This window comes from Muscardinus avellanarius, assembly GCF_963383645.1.
Source record: "Muscardinus avellanarius genome assembly, chromosome: 5".
NCBI lineage: Eukaryota > Metazoa > Chordata > Mammalia > Rodentia > Gliridae > Muscardinus > Muscardinus avellanarius.
Window position 1 is genome coordinate 132,009,322 of NC_137790.1, and position 17,526 is coordinate 132,026,847.

Sequence of the window (17,526 nt, forward strand, 5' to 3'; positions counted from 1 at the left end):
CTAACAATCTTCCCAGCTTCTCCCTATTCCTTGGAAACAGTGCTAGGTTAGAAGTCACATGAGCTGAGTTCACATCCCAGCTTCACCACACACAGGCAACCTCACCTCTCCAGCCAGGAAAACCAGAGTCACAGCCTGCCTCACCCACTGCACAGGGAGGCTGTGAAGCCTGTAGACGGCCAGACCAGCAGCTATCAAACCTGGCTACACATTTAGACCACCTGGGGCGCTCTCGGGTGTCTCTACTCGGGCCATCCCCAGAGCCACTGATATCGGAATCTCGCAAAACACCAGGCATCATTACATTTTTAAAGGTCCCAAGTGATTCTAATATGAAACTGGAGTTGAGGACAATGGACGGTGGATGGTTGTCCTAGACCAGTGGTTCTCAGGGGTAAGGCAGCCCCTGCCCCACTCCAGGGGGTGTGGTATCTGGAGACATTTGATTTCACCACTTGAGTGGGGGGTGTTACCCCAGCATCTATTGGTTAGAGGCTGGGTCTGCTGCCAAACATCCTACAGGGACAGAACAGCCCTCACTACCTGGAGTATCCAGCCCCAAAGGTCAATCCTGATGAGGTTCAGAGACGTTGCCTTAGAAACAATGCTTATCATAGAGGTCATTTCTCTGTCTAGACCAAGGAAATGCAAATCTAGAATTGCCTAAGACCCTGGAGACTCCATCTTTGCAGCTTCAGTGTCCGTCCCTGGTGTCCAGGAACTCAAAGGCAAAGACCATGCATGTATCTAACTTGTGCATATTTGTATATGCAAATACACTAGTATTTAACAAAGGCTTATTATGTGCCTGACGCCGTGTAATATAACACCTGCTAGGCATCCGGGAATATTTAGAACACCTTGAACTCCCATTCTGTTCCAGGGGTGGAGACGCCCCCGCTCACTATACATGAAGGCCTCACCTAACAGTGAATAGCAGGCACCAAAGCATGGCCCTGGGAGCATGAGCGTGCCTGTCATACAGGGCCCCACCTTCAGGCACCTCTGGTCCCATGAGGAGTCTCAGCTTCATGGTGACTGAATGGCTTGAATCCCAAGACCCATTTTGGGGGGGAGTAGCGGAGCCACTGGAGGTTTTTGAGCAGGTGGTGACCCAATCAGCCTCTGAGCAGAATCAATTTGACAGCCATTCTCTCAACAGAAATCAGAAAGAGAGAGAGGAGTACCAGTCAGGAGCTTAGCACAGGACAATCACATTTAATTCAAAGTTGGCCTCAGAGGAGACTAATCTTCCCAAAGAAATGCATGTAAAGCGGGAGAAATGTTTCTTATTGCATGTAATCCTATAACCACAGCAACGGGCTCTGGCTTGAATGCTGCCTTTCATTTTCGTAGCTCTATCTCCAACGCCGTGTCGTGGTCTCGCTCCTTGACTGGCAGCTGCGTGTAGCGTGGAGGCTGTCCAGCCTTCTTCCTAGCACTCGGGCACCTCTCCCTCCAGTCTAAAGCTGCTGATGTTAGCTCCATGTTTGGAGTGCTGCTGCGAGCCCCTTGACCAAAACTCGGATGGCATTGTCACGGGGTGTGAAAAGGATTTTTCAGTTCCAACAGTGCCTGGTGACATAGGTAGGCACTAGTAACGGGACGACCCACTGAATTTACAAAATAGTGACAAAGCTGAGGTGCTCATGGGACTGACAAAGCTCCAGCTCCCCTGTACCAGTGAGCTAAGGAAGTGGGGTGGGGGTCTACCACGGTGAAAAAAGTACATAATTGGAGACATTCTTTTTTTTTAACTGGAGGTTCCAATGTTTCCAAAATATGCTCTAAATGAGGCCATTATATATTTATATTATGAAACTTCAATCTTTAAAAAAAAATAGGCAGCAACTCAGGAAGGAGAGCCGGAGGCCCAGCCCAGGGCAGTGGCAGGCCTCGCTGAAGGTGGGTAAGGTGCAGTGGCTGAGTCGCCAAACTCTGGAGCCATGTGGCCAGGTCAGCATCCCCACTCTGCTGCCTCCCGGCTCTGTGAGGTCCGGGAAGCCAGGCAACCTCTCTAGTCTCTTCACTCATCTGTCAGTCAAGGCTAATGATACCTCGTAGGCTTCCATGAGAATTAGATGAATCTAAGTGCATGTAAACAACTTAGAGTAGATGATAGGTAGATAGTTAATTATTTGCAAAGCAGTTTGAGCAGTACCCAGCATATAACAAATTAATTTGTATGCAAGTTAAACAAATAAACAGAATCTGAGAGGCATCCCTTGGAATCAGCATAACTTTTTGCCCACAAGGAGTGAGTGAGAAGAGGAGGAGGAGCTGAAGTCTGGGGAAGCCAGAGAGACGCAGACAGCAGAAGGGGCGGCTCATGGAAAGCAGGGAGCCCCCCAACTCTGCCTCAGCAGCGGAGGGAGGGCCTCTCTGACTAACTGGGGGTACAAACCCAGGTATATATATGTTCGTTCTCTCTCTCTCTCTTTCTTTCTCTCTCTCTCTCTCTCTCTCTCTCTCTCTCTCTCTCTCTCTCTCTCTCTCACACACACACACACACACACACACACTGCTGATTGGGATCCTGGAGTTTCTGCCACACAGACTTGCTGACCTGCAGTTGCAGGGATGGTGAGAGGAGAAACTTCAAACCCTAAACCCTCAAGGTCCCTAAGATGTCATCCTCCGGGCAGCCTCCAAACCTTGCTACCAGAGAAGTCTGACAAGGTGAACCCCAAGGACCTATCCGGAAGCCCTAATTTATAATCTCTGTCTCAGCTAATGAGGACACCTCTCCCATGCCTAACAGGTGCAAATTGAACAGCTCAACACCATGCTGCAATTAAACTCTGCTCCACTCTCCTAAGTGTCCCTTATGCATGACGATACTGATGGGAGAAATCCTCCCACTCCACCAGGCCCCACTTGCAGACCTCGGTCTTTCAGAACCCCATGTTCCCAGGGGCTTCTCTGCCTCCTCAGCCCAGCCCCACATCTCAGCTGAGCCGGGGACCTACCCGCAGGGCTGGGCAAAGGCAGAGGGGACCTGCTGATCATCAGTACCACAGCTGGGCTTTCTTTTACCAGAGATTTGAGACAAAAATAGGATGGCTATTTTTTTATACCAAGAGGAATTGATTTACTCTGAGAGGAACACACACCATGATGAAATTCCCCAGCCCCCACTCCCATAAGCACAATGAATCTACCAGTCCTTCTCTGCCAGCTCCCAAGAACCCCTCCATCTTCTCTGAAACTGAACCTCTGAACGGTGATCTTGGCCATTGCCCCTTTTTGAGACAACCCTAATAAAGAAATAGCAGATCAAAATTACAAAATAAATCTGTATTATTTTACATGACTGCTTCTCAGTTGTGCCAGGGAAGTGGGGTGGGTTGCGAACAGACCAAAGGAAGTGCCCGGAGACAGCACAGGAGACATATGGTTTATTGGGGAAAGATTACAGGAGACCAGTGACAGCTCCAAGAAGCACTCAATGGTGACAGCCGACAGGTAGGACTTCCATCCCTCACAGAGTTTTGCCAAACAGTGCCTCTTCTCCCTGATGGTGTTTTTGTCCAGAGACGGCCAGGTGGACGAGTGACACGCGTCCTCTCCACAGTGCCCTCAGCTCTGCACCTGTTCCCACTCTGAGAGGGGTTCTGTGTCAGGCTGCAGACGCAGTGACATCATTGGCACCAGCTCGCTGATTTGCTTGTATGACTAGCCTCCTGGTGCACACACAAGAAGGCAGCTTCCTACAGACAACACTAGCCTGCCTAATTTCCCACGTGCATGAGAGAAAGCCCGTGGCCTTCAAGATGGGTATCTGGCTGGCACAATTATATAGATCAAATTAAACTGTACACAGAGTTGCAATGCAGTATGGGTAAGTAGTGCTAGTTCCAAGGTAATTGCAGTGTCTATAAAGTGGATGGATTCATGGTGTACCTGAGGCAGACTGGTCCAGTCATGGTGCACAGATTTAAAGATGGAGAATGAACTCACTCCCTCCTCTCGCTGGCTCTCTGCCCCCACCCCATTTGGAATTTCATTTGACAATCATGTCAAAAGTTGAAAAGCCCTTCATGAATGTGATATTTGGGCCAGATGGTCCCCTTCTCTCACACCGTTTTGTGTGCCCTGCTCAGACTCCTAACACTTGACTGTCAGACTTTTAAAACTAGATATATAATAATTATAAGTATTTGGGGGGTACAGTGTGATATTTCAATATATGACTATAATGTATGATGATTAGTTTAAGTAGCATATCCATCACCTCATTTTTATCATTTCTTTGTGCTGGAAACACTCAAAATCCTCCCTTCTAGAATAGTAGAGTAATTAAAGAGGACCAGGAGAGGTAGGAGGAAAGGGAAACCGGGGAAACCAGAGGTATGGGGAAGGAAATAGACCAAATAATTTTATGTGCACATATGAATCTCACTATTGTGTACAATTATAATGCACTAATAAAATTTTAATCCTCTCATCTAGCTGTTTTGACATACACAGTAAGCTGTTAACCATATTTCTCCTCTCTAACTGTGTACCCATTAGCCTATCTCTCCCCAGCCACCCACCCCTCCACTCAATTCTCAGTCTTATCACTGTCTTAGACACCGCGAGTGCGCAACGGTCATATCTGTGGCTGCCCACAATCTTGTGAGCAATTCTCCCATGTTCTGGGATTGCCTTAGGAATTCCATCTTTGTAGGTATATTGATAGGAGGAAGAACTCACTTCCCCAGGCGGCTTTGCAACCATGCTCCAGGCATACGGACAAGGTGCCCCCAACTTGCTACACTCCCGTAAAAAGATTTAGAAAGAGAACCATGCTGGGAAGATGGATTGATCGTATGAAACCGATCCTCTGGAGGTAGTGGCAGAAGAAGCACCACGGCAGAACTTCTGGCTCCTGGTGTCCAGCATCATGGGCACTGTCTACACTGGCAGTGGACACTCAGCAGTACTGCTTTGCAGATGGCATCACTCTCTGATGTGGAGCTCCCAAGCTCGACCCTACAGACTTGTAGGATGCTTAAGATGTTGTAATAATAACCAGAGAACTATAGTAATACATGTGTGCCCATGTGTATAGCAGAACAATTCACAACAGCCAAATTATGGAACCAGCCTAGGTGTGCAGCAACAGAAGAACGGGTTACAAAACTATGGGAGGTGCACACAATGGAATTCTACTCAGTCATAAAGAACAAAATTGTCATTTGCAAGAAAATGGAAGGACCTGGAGACCATCATGTTAAGTGAGATCAGCCCAGCACAGAGAGTGGAGGGTCCTATGTTTTCTCTAATATGTGCAGTATAGGGAGTAATTGGGACACAAGAGAGACTCCAGATAATAGAGGAGGACCTCAGGGGAGCCAGGGGGAGATAAAAGGGTAGAGGAGGAGGAAGACTGTTCATTAATGGAAATACTACCATCGACGACGTGTATACAAGTGAGTGTCTACCAACGTCAGTCTGGGTACCCTGTATTGGAAGAAAGGAAAATGGGGAGGTGAGTTGGGGGGCACCAAGTGCTGTGTGCATGCCTGCCATTGTCAACATGATTTACAGTATGATGTGATAGTATAAAGCACCAACAAAAGCACACAAAAAAAGATGCCATAATAAATTATTTCTACTGAAGCTCACAATGGGATATCTGTTCAACTTGCAACCTCCACTGCTTCTGTAAGACTAGCCCCTCACGGCAGTGAGGGGTGGAGGGAGCTGCTACTACCTCAGTGCTTTCCAGCCTGGCCATAGCTGATTGGACAAAAGGTAGATAGACACCTGACCTATGAGGGCCAATCAGATGATTGCTCCTGGGAACCTGGAACTGGGATCCAGAGGTGCTGGTGGGTCACTGCTGTTGCCTGACTTGGGAAACCAGAGCTTGGGGGAAGAGCAGGAAAGATGTGAGAGGAACATTGAGAGGTATGGGAGGGCAGGGAAAGCTGGCCTGCAGAGAGGGAAAATGACAGTGTGCAGAGAGAAGCCTAGAGAGGCAGCTGCCCTGTTGCTGGGGTTTTTCAGATTTTGCAAACGATAAGCCTTTGTCATGCCAAGAAACACTTCCCACCTGAAAACCCCAGGACATGTTCCTATAGCCTTGGTCTCATTTCTCTTTTCAGCTTAGGCTAGGGAGGTCTTGTTACTTTAAACCAAAGAAGCTTTTTAAAATAGTCCGCGCCCTCACCAGAGGATGCCACCTCCGCCCCCACCCCCGCGGCCAGAGGAGTACAAGAGCCAGAGGCCGGTCTCCAACTCCTCATCCTTCCTGGGCTCCCTATTTGGAAGCAAGCGGGACAAGGGGCCCTTCCATATGCCACCACCGCCAACAGGCCAGGCCTCGGCCTCCTCTTCGTCTGCTTCCTCCACCCACCATCACCACCACCACCATCACCACGGTCACAGCCACGGTGGCCTAGGGGTGCTGCCCGACGGGCCGTCCAAGCTCTAGGCCCTGCATGCACAGTATTGCCAAGGACCAGGCCCCGCCCCGCCGCCCTACCTCCCGCCCCAGCAGCCCCCGCTGCCCCCGCCCCCACAGCAGCCCCCACCCCTGCCCCAACTGGGCTCCATCCCCCCTCCACCGGCCTCTGCCCCGCCTGTAGGGCCACACCGCCACTTTCATGCCCATGGCCCCGTCCCAGGGCCTCAGCACTACACCTTGGGCCGGCCAGGCAGGGCTGCCAGGCGAGGGGCTGGAGGACACCCTCAGTTTGCTCCACATGGCCGCCACCCCCTGCACCAGCCTACCTCCCCACTACCCCTGTACAGTCCTGCCCCCCAGCACCCTCCTGCCCATAAACAGGGCCCCAAACACTTCATCTTCAGTCACCACCCACAGATGATGCCAGCAGGGGGCGCCGCTGGGGGCCCAGGGTCCAGGCCACCAGGGGGCTCCTACCCCCACCCCCACCACCCCCAATCACCTCTGTCGCCACATTCGCCCATCCCACCCCACCCCTCCTACCCACCCCTGCCCCCACCCTCACCCCACAACCCTCACTCACCTCTGCCGCCCACCTCTCCCCACGGCCCGTTGCACGCCTCTGGGCCCCCTGGCACCACCAATCCACCCAGTGCAAACCCTAAGGCCAAGCCCAGCCGGATCAGCACCGTGGTCTGATGAATGGAGCTAGCGAGGTGGGGAGCAGGAGGACCCGGGGAATTCACAGGAGAGGGACCTCGCCCCTCTCTCCTTCCTCAGTTTTTTCAAAATATATGTACACACAGCAAAAAAATAAAATAAAATAAAATAAATAAAATAGTCACTCACTTGGCAGCAAGGAAAATCTCGTGAGGTTTCCTTAGACGGTTATCTTATATTGCTATTGCTATTGTTCTCTATGATGTCTGTATAAGTAAAATACTGTATACTACTTATACAGCAGAGTAAAATACTATTATTTTACTTACACTTAAAGTTACTATGATATATATATATATATATATATATATATATATAGAGAGAGAGAGAGAGAGAGAGAGAGAGAGAGAGAGAGAGAGAATGAGAATGAATGTGTGTGTTACTGAGAATTGAACCCAGGGGCATTCTACCTCCAAGCTATACTCCTAGCCTGAGTTTTTATTTATTATTTCAAAACAGGGTCTCACTAAGTAGCCGAGGCTAGCCACGAACCCTGATCCTCTGTCTCTGCCTCCCAAGTACTGGGATTACAAGTGTGTGCCACCACACACGGCTTTAGAATTACTAATATAATAATATTTTGTTTTATGATACATTTATATAATAGATTCATTTTGTACAAAATCCTATGAGTTTGTATGTGAGGGGCACAATAACAATATATCTGCAATATATCCTACTGAAGTAATTATATCAATTTTTAAATTATTGCATACACATAATAACTTTTTTGTACTAGGGACTGAACACAGGGGCATTCTATCTCTGAGCTATGCCTTCAGCCCTTTTTTTATTTTTATTTTTATTTTAGTGATACTGGAGAGTGAGCCCAGGGGCATTCTACCGTCAAGTTACAACCCCTCACACACAGCCCTATTTTATTCTTTATTTTGAAACAAGGTCTCACTAAGTTGTGGAGGGCCTCGCTAAGTAACTGAGGGTGCTTGCAAACCTGCAATCTTCCTGTCTCGGCCTCCCAAGTGCCGGGATTACAAGCGTGTGCCATTATGCCTGGCCCTAGATTTTATTTTGAAACAGGCTCTCACTAGGTTGCTGAGAATCTCACTACACTGCTGACCTCAAACCTGTGATCCTCCCCACTCAGCCTTCCACTTAATAATTTTTAAGTGTAATTACCTACAAAGAGAAAAACTCGAAAGGCCAGGAGGAAAAGCATAACACTGGACTTTTACTTTTATATCATGTTATATATTATTCTAAAATGAGAGTATATTCTTCTTATTGTTTGGAAATGTAAGAAACACCTAATTAATTAATGAGTCGCGGCAATGATCATCAATGCCATGTTAACATCACAAAACAGAGATGGGGGGTGGTGTCTGTGCCTGCTACACAGCATCACGGTTCAGTGGTCCTGCCAAGAAATCAATTCGAACCTGATCAAGACTTTGGGTCTAGCAGCACATTTATAGAAAATTCAGGGAGAGAAGGACAAGTTGGAGGACATTGCAGGGATGCAATCAGGAAGACACAGAAGAAGCCCGATAGCACAGACAATCTAGTTTCTTCAACAAATAAACTTCCAGAAACAACCCCAAAAAAAAGGATACTGAGAGGGAGCCCACAGTCTAAAAGAGACCCAGGAGACATATCAACCCATTGTACTGTATGGCTCTTATTGAATCCTAATTCAAACAAATGAACTGTAAAAACAAGATAAGCTAAAGCAAACAAAAATATGCACGATAATTAGAGAAATTTGTAAGCTGATTGGATTTTTTGCTATTACCGAAAATACTGCTACAGTTTCCGGTGTGATAATGGCATTTTGGTCAAATATTTTAAAAGTTCTCATCTTCCAAAGATACACACTAAAAAGCTTATAAATCAAAAGGGGGAGTGAGAGGGGATTTGTCTCAAGAAAATTGAGGAGAAAAGAAGTAGTAGGAACGGAGACCAAACTAGAATGTCCATAAGTGGACATTGTTAAGACTGGGTGATGTGTCTGTGGACTCATTCAACTAGTCTGTCTACACGTCCAGGTGTTGGAAATGTCCTGTGATGGAAACTTAAAAAAAAACTACCTGAAATGAATAAAATTTAAAATAAACAAATGAGCCTGCACAAAAGCAAATTCCATCTGGCTTCATTACAAGCACCCCGGCAGAGCTGGTTGACGCTTTCCCAGGTAGATGAAAGCGCAGACAGCCATTGGCTTCTCCTCCTCCTGTGGGACTTGGAGGCAGAAGCTGCTTGGGTGTGAAGCCTCAGAAGCTGCAGCGCACCTTGGCCACCTGGCCTTGCTCAGCTCGCAGCTGTTCTGGTCTCCAGGGTTACGGGAGGTAACATGGGCCCAGCACTATGACTCCCCATCCAGGCTAGCTAGCTCCACCACCCACCTGCAGCCTGAATTCTCCAGAATAAACAACCCGTAGGGTTGACCATACTTTATTATTATTATTATTATTATTATTATTATTATTATTATTAGTGGTGGTACTGGGGTTCCTGGAAGCCCTTCTTCCTCCAGGCTCCACTCCCAGACATATTTTTACATTTTTATTTGGAAACAGGGTCTCCTAAGCCAGCGCGCGCGGCTGGCTTTGAACCTGCATGATACTCCTGTCTCTGCCTCACAAGTGCGGGGATTACAAGCGTGTGCCACCATGCCTGGCTTTATTATTATTATTATTATTATTATTATTATTATTATTATTTTACGGGTCTGGGGATGGAACACAGGGGCATTGATCTCCAAGCCACACGCCCTGCCCTGTTTTTTGTTTTGTTTTGTTTTGTATTCTTTATTTTGAAACAGGGTCTCACTAAGTTGCAGAGGGCCTCACTAAGTAGCTGAGGCTGTCCGCAAACCACAATCCTGCGGTCTCAGCCTCTCAAATGCTGGGATTACAAGCGTGTGCCACCACGCCCGACTTTCGCACACCTTACTTTAAAATGTGGCGCTTAATTAATTTCCCTTGAATGTGGACTGGTGGCAGAATTGACGCATGTGACCTCAGAGGCCAGGTCATAAAAGGATCCAGCTTGCGCCTCACTCTCCCCTTTGAACCCCTGGATCTGCAGAGGCCAGCCCGCCAGGTCATGGGGCACTTGGGCAGCCTATGGGGAGGCCCCTGTGGAGAGAGCAACTGGGCCTCTCCCAACAGCCTGTGAGCCACCTTTAAAGCAAATCCACTCTCAAGTCCCTCACCTGTAGAACTGTGAGACAAAAATGTTTGTCTTGTTTTAGCTAGGAAGTGTTAGGATAATTTGTTACAAAACAATCAGGAATACAGGAACTTCCAGATACATAATGGGGGTGGTCTCTGTGGCAACCGGCAGTGTGTCCATGGGAACCATGAGGGACTTCTATGCTAGGTCCCCTGGACTCCATATATATGACGAATGAGCTGGTGGTGAGACATCCTTTCTGTTCTATGGGCTTTGCAGGTAGAACCAAGAGGCAGCACTGGGATTGGCACCTGGGTCTTTTTGTATTATTATTGTACTGGGGATTGAGCCTAGGGGCTCTCTACCTCTGAGCTACACCCCCAGCCCCTTTTTTTGAAACAGGGTCTTGCTATGTTGCTGACGGTCTTGGTAAGTTGCTGATATTGACCTTGAACCTGCGATCCTCCTGCATCGGCCTCCCAAGTATTTTGAGAATGAGCGCACACCACCACACTTGGCTGGCCTCTGGGTCTTTGAGATGCTTAAGGCTTTTTCTCTTTCCTTAAGGCTGAGTTTTAATCTGGGTACCAGGAGTTAGAATACTGCAGCAGAGATGGAAGGAATAGCTAACGAACAGCAGGTTTTCTTTGAACCCAAAAGAGGCCAAAAAGCGAGGGATAGAGTAAGATAGAAACTTGTTGTTTTGTTTTGTTTGAATTACTTCAAACCCAACGGATCTGGCTGTGGTGGTACACGCCTCTAATTCTAGTTCTTGGGAGGCTGTAGCAAAAGGATTGCAGAACGGAGGTCAGCCTCAGCAACTTAGCAAGACCTTGTTTCAAAAAAATAAAAATAAAAAGGTCGGGTGTAGCTTAGAAGTAGAATGCCCCTGGGCTCAATCTCCAGTATCAAAAAGGTAAAAGAAACCCAGGGAAGGTGTGATTAAGGCAGAAATCAAGAGGAGGATACTGCCTAGTGATCCAGTGAGATGATCAGGAGATAGAAAGAAATACACACAGAGGAAGATGAATTGACTGTCCAGATAAAAACCAAAGTGACAGGTTTACAAGACAAAGGCCAAAGATTGCCGGCAACCTCTCGAAGTCAAGAAAAAGACACCAAACCACTTCTGCCTTGGAACCTTCCGGAAAGCAGGAATCAGCCCTGCCAACACCTGGATTCTTTAACTCCCAGCCTTCTGAACTTAGAGAATAAATTCCTGCTGTGTTAATCCAACAGACAAACAAAACAAAACAAAAGAACCACACCAATGAAATTCAATAGTTAATGGATGATGCAGTATTAGATGACAATTTCAAAATGGCCTTAGAGAGCTGAGCTGTGCCCCAGTGTCCTTCCTTCCACTGTGACTGTGCACTGGTCACCTGCTCAGGACCAGGGCCAGAGCTGAGCCCTCTACCCAGGAGACACTGCATCGCGCCCCGCATGGCCAGTGCGGAGGAGCTCACTGGCAGGCAGACAGCAGGTGGGGTGCAGGTGTCTACAAGACCCCGCCAAGCTGGGAGGATGCTCGGGAAGGTAAGAGGGCGGACATTTCTCATAGGAGCAGATCTGCAGTCCAGGTGAAGCCCTGGGTGTTGGTCCATCGTGTGGGCAGATTACCAGAGGGAGCAAGTATCATCAGACATTTTGCTTCTAATTAAACTTGAAGCGGGTGATGCCTTAATCCAGAGACGTGATCTTAGACTGTCGTCAGTGTCTCGGGCTCTGGCGGGGCGAGGGCCTGGGGAGCTGCCGGAGCACATTGTGGCATCTTGATTTTAGGCCCCTTTTCTGTTCCCGTTCCTGAAGCTCCTGGACACACCCTTTGTGTGTGAGCCAGGCCTCTCTCTCAAAATGAGTAAGATGATTTCTTCATGACATTTTCCTCCGATTTTCCCTTAAAAAAATGCCTGGTTCTCTCCTTTCTAGCAAATTCATATGAACTTGCTCCTTTTAAAGGTGTTGCTCCAGTGGGCCTTTCTTGACTGACTCTCTCCTAATTCTGCTCAATTTGGATTGGGCCCATGCTGCTATGACCCGGGCAAGAAGGGCCAAGCAGGCCAGGAGACTAACTCATTGGATCACTCCGTGGTTTCCGCCAGACGCTCTCCTTCCAGGAAGGCGAGGTCCTGTGCTGCTCTCCTCCCACTGTCTGCTGTATCGTGTCGTCTCTGAGTTACTGGGTACTGGTCTGTACAGGTGAGTTAATGAATAGCCCAAACTTCACACACAATGGTTATCAGCCCAACCTTGACTGTGCCATAATTTATGGCCCTTCCAAGGGGACTCCAGACCGTGTTAAGAAACCTTCCTGCCACGCAGCAGTAGGTGGGGACCTTTGGCCCACAGAAAAGGCCAGCTCGTAGAGGGCACTCTTCTCCAGATGAGGTGGATGTTGTATCGCTTCATGAGGTATTAAGATAATGCCTGGAGACGTCTTAAATTTTTTTCTGCAATTTTGTACTTTGCGACTGTTACTATTTTATAGCCCCTAATTGATAGCCCTCAAGGTTCCTGTAATCACTCTCAGATTTTTTTCCCCCTAAGCCCTGCCTATTTTTCAACCGTCAGCTAAAAACCCATTAACATTGGGTAATCTCTCCAGACTTGACCTTGTATCATTAATAGATTTTCTTCTTTTTGTGGTCCATCAATCCCCTTAAAATTTTTTGAATTAAACTGTAAATCAAAACTTAAGTGTCAAAATGATTAGAAATTGATGAGAGTGCAGCGACACACACCTTTAATCCCAGGACTTGCAAACTGAGACAGAAAGTCAGAGGTTCAAGGCCAGTGTTCAGTAACTTAGTGAGACCCTGCTTTAAATTAAAAAATAAAATAGGGCTGAGATCTAGTGCAGAGATAGAATACCCCTAGATTTAATTCCTAGTAAAGAAAGAAAGAAAAAAGAAAGAAAGAGGGGGGAGGGAGAGGAAAGAAGGAAGGAAGGAAGGAAGGGAGGAAGGAAGGAAGGAAGGAAGGAAGGAAGGAAGGAAGGAAGGAAGAAAGATATTTTCAAGTAAAAAATGAAAGACCAGCCAGGCATGGTGGCTCACGCTTGTAATCCCAGCATTCGGGAGGCTGAGACAGGAGGATCGCGGTTCGCGGACAGCCTCAGCTACTTAGCAAGGCCCTCTGCAACTCAGTGAGGCCCTGTTTCAAAATAAAGAATAAAAAATAGAGCAGGGGGTGTAGCTCGGAGGTCGAATGCCCCTGGGTTTCATCCCCAAACCCAGAAGAAAAAAAAAGGAGAGAGAGAGAAAGACCAAAACTGACTCCAGAATAGACAGAAAATCTAAAGAGACCAATTTTTGGAATGAAATTGGAAACATTGTAAAAAAAAAAAAACCCTAGCCTTTCTCATAAAATCACTAGGTCCAGATGGTTTCATAAGCAAATTATCAAATCTTCAAGGGACAAATAATACTATTGCTTTTTTTTCTTTCAAGACTCTTTCTCCTCGCCCCTCCCTCTCTCTCTCTCTCTCTCTCTCTCTCTCTCTCTCTCTCTCTCTCTCTCTCACACACACACACACAATTTTAGTCTTTTTTATCTTTGTGTTCTCATTTCTCCCCTATAAAGAACCATTCTAATAGGTTTAGGGTTAACATATTTTCACAAGATACACATTTTTTGTGGTAACACATTTTTTTTTTTTTTTTTTTTGTGGTACTGTGGTTCCTGGAAACCCTTCTACCTCCAGGCTACACTCCCAGACCTATTTTATATTTTTATTTGGAAACAGGGTCTCTTAAGCCAGTGAGGCTGGCTTCAAACCTGCGCGATCCTCCTGTCTCCGCCTCCCAAGCGCGGGGATTACAAGCGTGCGCCACCACGCCCGGCAATGGTACCACATTTTTAAGTTACATGAATGGTAGATCTTATAGACTGTGTTTTGTTTTCCACTTTTTGTGCACCATTTATTTATTCTTTTTCCTCCATTTACCTTTTCCGTATTCATTTCTCTAATTACTTCTAATTGCTTTTCTCATGGTGCATATTCAACACATTTTTTTCTCTCCATCTTCCCAGAAACACAGGTTTTCTGCAGTTCTCTCCTGGATCTTCATGAGAAGTGCTCCAGGACACGCACCCAGAAAGAGAAATGGAAGAGTGTGCGTGTGCGTGTGCGTGTGTGTGTGTGTGTGTGTGTGTGTGTGTGTGTGTGTGTGGAGTGGGGGTGGACTTCATGTGTTTGAATAGGGCCAGATTGTGCTCAAAGTTGGCTGCATCGTCTACACCTCCTGAAGCTGCTCCATCCTCCAGCCCCTGTACCACCATCCACACTCAGAATTACCCAGGGTCTACCTCCGTCCGGTTTAACTGCCGCCCAGTGAGATCTCATTATTATGTGATTCACATTTCTCTGATTCCTAAAGAGGTTGCATACTACTTCATGTGTCTCTTAGAAGACTGAGTTTTCTCTTTCTAGCACAAGTTTTAGTATATATATTTTGCCCATTTTTAAAGTTAGAGTTGCGATTGTTTTTCTGATTGACCCGAAGGAACTCTTTAGATATTATAGATATTATTCACTTTTTAGATATTGCAAATAGCTTCTGCTATGTCTTTATAAATCAACTGTGTTGACTGTATCCTCTATTGAACAGAAATCCTTAATTTGTATGTAATGGATTTTTTTTTTTTTTTTGCCTTTTGGTTTGTGCTTCTAAAGTTTTAAGTCTTCTTCTTAGGTTAAAAATAGTCTTCATTTTCTTGTGGAATTTTATATCTTTACCATTCACATTAAGATCATTAATCTACTTAGAGTAACTTTTTGTGCGAGACCCTGGGGAGACGCCTGGTTTGTTATCTCTGAGTAGTGAACTAGTTTTCTCCCTCTGTCCCTTCTGCGTTGACTTGTGGGGCCACTAACCATGTTCACAGGAGTCTGTGCATGAGCTCTGCAGGCCCTTGGCCTCTCTCTTCTTCTCCATTCATTGATTTATCTGAACTTGAGCTAATATTACAGTGTATTTATTACTTTGGTTTTGCAGCGTATCTTAATATCTTGTATAACAAAGCCCCATCCTTCGCTGTTCTTTATAAACACTTAGCTATTGATGGACCTTTATTCCTTGAGAGCAATTTTATCATATTCCAAAAGAATCTGCCTGGACCTTCACTCGGGAATAAATAAGGTTTGTAGATGAACTGGTAGGAATAGAAAACTTTACAATGCTGTATCACCCAGTCTGAGAGCGTGGAACACCTCCCCTCTATGCAGTCCTCTTCTGTGTCCTTTAATAGAGGGTTTAGCATTTCTCCATGAAGATCTTGTGTGCTTTGCTTCTGCTAATTCCTAGACCAACTGTAGGTTTCTTGCCCTTGTGAACATTTTCTTCTTTTTAAATTATCTTTTGCAGTAAGTTATGGCTGCCATAGATAGAGCAATGCTATTGATTTGTGGCGGTTATTTTTATATCTGGAAAATTTCTGAATTTTCTTATCAGTGATAACAGATTGAGGTTGATTCTGATTTTCCTTGGGTGAACAATTATGTCACCTTAAATAGTGACAATTTTAAGTCTTTCAACCCCTACACTTCTTATGTAAATTAATCTAGAAAAGAAAGAAAAAGGAAAATCTTCCAAATTCATTTTACAAACCAGTTCAGCATTAATTAAAAAAACACATATTAACCTCATTAATAAATATATATAAGCCGGGCATGGTGGCGCATGCTTGTAATCCCAGCATTTGGGAGGCTGAGACGGGAGGATCCTAGTTCAAGAACAGCCTCAGCTACTTAGTGAGGCCCTTTGCAACTCAGTAAGACCCTGTTTTAAAATAAAGAATAAAAATAGGGCTGGGGGTGTAGCTCAAAGATAGAATGCTCCTGGGTTCCATCCCCAGTACTGCAAAAAAAAAAAAAAAATATATATATATATATATATATATATTGCAAACATTCTAAATAAATATGACCCAATATAATCAGGAAGAATACTTTTAAAATATATCATGGACAATGGTGTTGTGAGCATATAAGGAAATTTCAATGTGTTTCTTTATGTCAATATGTCAAACTAATATAAACTTAAAAATAAAATCTTAGTAAAATAGATATGGCTATCAAACTTCTTAACATGATATATGAGACTAAAAATAATCGATCACATTGGCTAAGCATTAAAAGCATTTCTACTGGCTGGGCGTGGTGGCGCACGCTTGTAATCCCCGCGCTTGGGAGGCGGAGACAGGAGGATCGTGCAGGTTCGAAGCCAGCCGCGCTGGTTTGAGACCCTGTTTCCAAATAAAAATATAAAATAAGTCTGGGAGTATAGCCTAGAGGTAGAAGGGCCTCCAGGAACCCCAGTACCACAAGAGAGAGAGAGAGAGAGAGAGAGAGAGAGAGAGAGAGAAGGAAAAACATTTCTACTAAAAACAAGGCTGTTCATACCATTGTTATTATTTAATACTTTTCTGGTATGATTGGCCATTAAAGTTGGAGAACAAAAAGCAATAAAATAGCCAGGCGTGTTGGCTCACGCTTGTAACCCTAGCACTTGGGAGGCTGAGACAGGAGGATCACAGGTTTGTGGTCAGCCTCAGCAACTTATGAGGCCCTCTGAAACTTAGTGAGACCCTGTTTCAAAATAAAGACTAGTCGGGCGTGGTGGCGCACGCTTGTAATCCCAGCATTCGGGAGGCTGAGACTGGAGGATCGTGGTTCACGGACAGCCTCAGCTACTTAGTGAGGCCCTGTGCAACTCTGTGAGACCCTGTTTCAAAATAAAGGCTAAAAAATAGGGCTGGGGCTTTAGCTTGGAGGTGGAATGCCCCTGGGTTTCATCCCCTGTAATGCTAAAAAAAAAAAAAAAAAATTAAAAAAAATTGGGCTCAGAGGCGGTATGCCCCTGGGTTCTATCCCTGGAATCACAAAAAAATGTACAAAAATTGGGGATAAGGAGACAAAAGTATTGTCATTTATAGGTAATTTGGTATACATAGTCAACTGTTTCTCAACTAAAGAGAGTTCTGGAAATTCTAATCCAGCCCACTGACATGATCTGAAAGCTATCTAAGTGATTTCCAGCCTAGACACATCTACACAATGAAAAAAGTAGAATAAAAATAACGCAACAAAGAAGGAAGGTGGGCTGGTTGATCAGCAGCAGGAAAAGCAAAGATAATAAGCCCATTGGCCAGAGAAATTTTAAATAAAATTTTTATGCTAATTAGTGAGGCCCTTTGCAACTCAGTGAGACCCTGTCTCGAAATAAAAAATAAAAATAGGGCTGGGGGTGTAGCTCGGAGGTAGAATGCACCTG